Here is a 5,239-nt window from a genome sequence, read left to right on the forward strand (position 1 = left end):
GGGGGTCAAAATACATTTTAGTACAATATTTATAAATTATTAATATTCAAAAGCTTTTATTTTTCTTATAAACTAAAAAATTAAAATTTTTATAATTTAAAACAATCTAGTTATTAAATATTTTCAACTAATGTCTACAACATAAGCGGATATTTGGTTTCATCTGTGGGGGGGCTTAACATTATAGTCTTATTCATTAGTGGAAACAAATAATTTTAGTCGCTTCCAACGCCTCCACCTACTAATTGTAGTGGCTACTCCTACTTTATTCCAGCTGAGGCATCAAATATATATATATATATATAGATAATAGGAACATAAAAAAATAAAATGTTGAATAGTTACTGAATTATTTTTATTGTAATTGTATACATCGTGTTTTTTGTGAAAATATACTAACAATTGTTTTAGTAATAATAGATTTAGAAATTTCTTTTTCAATATATAATATTGAGGTGTTGAACCTTTCCTGCAGCATAGAAGTTCGAAACCAAGTTTTTATTCTACACATGGCCGAAAAACTCCTTTTACAAGCGGAGGAACTTATAGGAATTGTTAAAGCAACTTAAAATAGTTTATATAAATTAAGGAAAGTCTGTTTTGTTAAAACCTTTTCCACCTCATTAAAAGTTATATAATTTTCATCAGAAAACTGCAATACCTAAGCAATTCTTTGCCACTTTTATTTCTGACTGTAATACATCTTTAGATACATTCATCAAATACTGAAAAATATACAAAATACAGGTTCACTTTTAATAAAACTAGAAAACTAGAGCATAGGTAAGTAAAAATTAATTTTCAGGAACCGATACGATACTTACTTTATAATGATTTACAAAGAAAATACTTTCCTCAAAGTTTAATTGAAAAAATTGATCAACAGTTGTAGCCATTTGGCGGCTCTCAGTAGAAAATCTTTTTTCTAGATTTAAAGATATTGAAATTTAAATACTTTGAATCATTAATTATTACTTAATCTATTATACCAATTGCTTCATTTACTCCTCTTATCATCTTCATTTTCAATTAATTAATTAATAATTTTCAATCTTCTAAAGCTTGAATAATTGCTTTATAACTGTTTTTCACAGACTATATTTCTATAATGGCAATTCCATCTAGTGTCACTAAGTTTAATAATTGTCGCATGTTTTATTCCTAGTTTAGTTTGAATCTCAATTAATTTTTGATTTTTTGACAGATGAGAAAAATGTACGTACAGAGATTCTAAAGTGTTGAACACATGCCTTGTTTCCTAATATTAATATAAGTAATAAATAAAATCATGAAGATCTAAGATGTATATAAATATTCATTACCTTTACATATTTACACATATCAATTACAATGAGGTTAATTTTATGAGTCATGCAGTGGGTATAAATAGCGTAAGGATATTGATTTTTTTTTTTTTGTTGTCCGTTAAATTTCCCAGGCATAACATTTGCACCGTCATATGACTAAACAACTATTTGTGGTTTAGAACCATAATATGTAATGATATAAACTTCCAGCATCATGATTCTTAAAACATTCTATAAAACCGAGAAATCTCTCAACATCTAGATTTTTAACATACCTTACCATTTGTTCTTGTTTGTAACATCTATAAATTGATTTAATAAAAATAAATTAAGATGTCCATGTATAAAACATAATTTATATTTCACTTTGCTTCATCACACATAATTCCAAACACCTCAACGACTTCAATGTCTTTCACAATTATTTCATTCACAACATCTGCACATATTCCTAAAAATATATTAATTTTTTTTACAAATAATTATCATAATTAGATATTTTACATTTAAGATCATTTAAGACTATTAGTAATACAGACAAAACTGTCTTAAGACGGATAAAACGGAAAACTATCCAATACGGAATTTTTCTATGGTCCCGGCACGTTCCTATAGTTTGATATAGACGCTGAACCTCAATAAAACGGAAACGGAACGATTTAGTAAGTCCTATTGAAGTAAAAACTTTGCATAACCGGAAAAATGACACGCACAGCCTTGTAAATTATTCGAATACAAGTATTTGAATACTTGTAATTAGATACTTCTTGAAGTATTTATATGGTATTCTAAATACAATTTTTTTTGTGTATTTTTTTAGGTATTTTGAATACTTTTTAATTGCATTTTTACCAACATTTAAATACTTGTAATAAAATACCATGAAGTCAGTTCTATTAATTTTAATTTATTATTTTTCAAAAAAAAAATTGATTTCGTTGAAAACTAATATTATGTTTTTGTATAATAAAAGTAGGTAATAACAATTTTACCACGCTAAATACCACATTACATTTTATATAGTTTTCTGTATTGGAATTTTTTAAGAAAACTGAAAATCTACTAATTTTAAAATAATTCCATATTTATAGCAAGTTAATACCACTTTTTGTTTTATTTTTTTCATTCAAATTTAATCAATATTAGTTGAAATATATATGAACATGTATTTATCTCTAAATAGTCAGACATGTTATAATAATTGTTAAGATCCATGGAAAGTAGTAACATAATAGGCATCTATACTGGTGTACAATAAATATATATATATATATATTATATAGCATAAAATTTAAAAAATACTTGTATTTGTATTCAAATACTTTATTAGTATTCGCAAAATACATTTTTACAATAGTATTTTAAAAGTATTTTTAATACTTTTTTATTCGAATACTAGTATTAGTATTTTAATACTTTTTCAAAAGTATTTTTTACAAGACTGGATACGCGCATGTGTACTATAAACCTAAAATATAGATATGCACATTGTTGTATATACATCGTTAGTTAGTGATAGATAAAGAAGATAAAATTTTTCTATACATATTCGTACAATACGAATATATGTACATACAATGTATATTATTGCATATACGATACGAATTTTTTTCTTTGTAACTGTGAAACAGTCATACACCAGTAGTCGTACGTACACTTTTAACTTTATCTCCCGTTCATCGTATTAAATATTAAAATGCCAAAATATAAGTGTCTATGAAAAATATCAACTGATCGATATGGGTATAAAAGGATACTTGAATAATTCGGTATTTTTCCGTTTTATTGAATAAAGCGGAAAATTGCTTAAAGCGGAATTTTTTTTTGATCCCATGCGATTCCGTTTTAGACAGTTTTCACTGTATTAGTTATATTAGTTATTACTTTTTAGTTGTTAGTTTAATAAGCATAATTACAAAGCACATGATTTTTTCCAATTTCTACAAAGAAAGCAAAAAATTGAATCTTTTGATATACTATATTCAAGCCATTCATATGTTTTGTAATGCTTATGATTGAAACCGCGATTTTGTGTACCAAATTTAGTTAGTGGATATGACTGCAATATATTATAATATAATAACTTAAACTATGTTTAGTGTTTACCTACATTTGTACTTGCTGTTAAAATTGGTTGCACGGGGCATGTTATTAAAGTTGCCAAGTTGGAAATGACATTTTTATCTACAATATTTTCAACACTTTTTTGTGTAGTTATATCAATGTCTAAACCAATATTTAAATCTTCATTTTCAGATTCTAGTATTGTTGTTGACGAGGAATTTGTAACAACTCATTTTTGCTTTTTAATATTAAAGACATCAAACATTCTTTTAGACATTATTGAATTAATTACAATTTATAATTTAAAATTAATTGATTAATTCAGATAAATACATAATTCACACAAATAATATAAAATTATATTGTTTAATTGTTTAGCACGTCACTTACGAAAAAACGGCTGCATTCGATTAGCGGTCACGCGAATTGTAGGTAATATCCTAGTTGCGGTCATATACCTATTACTTATCTATAAAGTTTGTAAATAAAATAAATAAAATTTTACAGTGGCGTACGTATAACTTTTGTATGGGGGGGATCAATTGCAAACATCGCGAGCGTCCCTCCAAAATTTGTTATTTTGAGATGTCAAGTACAGTACTCAGTGTACTGGGATCAAATGGCGTCACATTGATTAGAAAAAATATACACACTGCAAGAATGAATGTTCACCCGAAGTTGCCGCGTGACTTTTCACAATTACTACTGTTATTTCAAACCTACACAATAAAAATAGTGTAGACAGTCATAGGTCTGTTTATAAAATAAAAAGGAAATTGTTGAAATTTTTTGTAAATAATATAGCATGATATATATAACTAGTACGTAATTTTTGATTATGACCGCAACTAGTATACACCGCGGAAAACTATCCATAGCAGTGGCGTAACGATAGGGTGGCATGATTGGCAATGGGCCACGGGCCCACGACTCTAGAGGGCCCTTCAAGAAAAAAATAGTACATTCAAAAACAAATCATCATAATAGTGAAATTTATAAATACGATTCTGTTTAAAAATATATGTATAATTTTGTAAAATAAAATAAATTTAATAACTGATCACGATTATGTTTATAAATTATTTTATTTACCAGTCCGTCGACATTGTCGATATTAATATTATTATACATTTAATGATATTGTTATTTGTAAAATGGAAATAACAATGAAGCGTATCGCAATCGCTTGTCTTTGAAACCGAACGTAATATTTATATTTAGATACTAGATCAGATTAGAACTATTCTAGGAAAAAGTGACCGTCGTTTAGTCGTTGTTACTTGATGTTCTTTTAATTTATATTTTATTTTGTTATTAGTCAATGACGTGTCGTTTGGACTGGTCGTTATGAATCAGTTTTTGCGCTTAAAATTAGATTTGTTGAAATTCAAAAAGCTTTAACAAAAGTTATACTTTGCAACTCTAAGTTAGATGAGCGAAATGAAGCAGATGGGATTAAAAAACAAATTGAAAATCATAATTTTATTTGCACTTTAGTTTTTCAATGTAAAATTTTACAAATTATAAATCTAACTTCTAAAATTCTCCAGTCAAAGTCATTTGATTTAGATAATGCATCTAATTTATTAAAAAACTTTTATGAACAATTAAAAGAATATAGATGTAATTTTAATGATCTCTTGGAAGAAGCAAGTATAGTTGCTAAAAGTTGGTCTATCTCTACAGAGTTTCAAAACAAACTTCGTAAAGTAGTAAAAAGATATTTCGATGAACTATGTACTGATATGCGTTTAACTTGTCTAGAAAGCTTATTTCGTGTAACTATTTTTAATAGAACGTTGGATATATTAATAAATCAACTAAGTAAACGTTTTTCAAGTTTTCATGAATTAATGCTAAATTTCACA

At 26.4% G+C, this 5,239-nt stretch overlaps 1 long non-coding RNA gene across 1 annotated transcript; it reads right to left on the reverse strand.

Moving 5' to 3' along the window:
• Positions 1–380: 380 nt before the first annotated feature.
• On the reverse strand, positions 381–3,650 carry LOC112680998. Its single transcript, XR_003148365.1, has 6 exons — positions 3,418–3,650; positions 1,674–1,758; positions 1,323–1,609; positions 990–1,258; positions 825–925; positions 381–725 (listed from the first exon to the last, which is right to left on the reverse strand). It is a non-coding gene; the product is annotated as an uncharacterized LOC112680998 (long non-coding RNA).
• Positions 3,651–5,239: the final 1,589 nt, after the last annotated feature.

The sequence above is a fragment of the Sipha flava genome, unplaced genomic scaffold (assembly GCF_003268045.1).
Source record: "Sipha flava isolate LNK unplaced genomic scaffold, YSA_version1 18370_pilon_pilon, whole genome shotgun sequence".
Taxonomy (NCBI): Eukaryota; Metazoa; Arthropoda; class Insecta; order Hemiptera; family Aphididae; genus Sipha; species Sipha flava.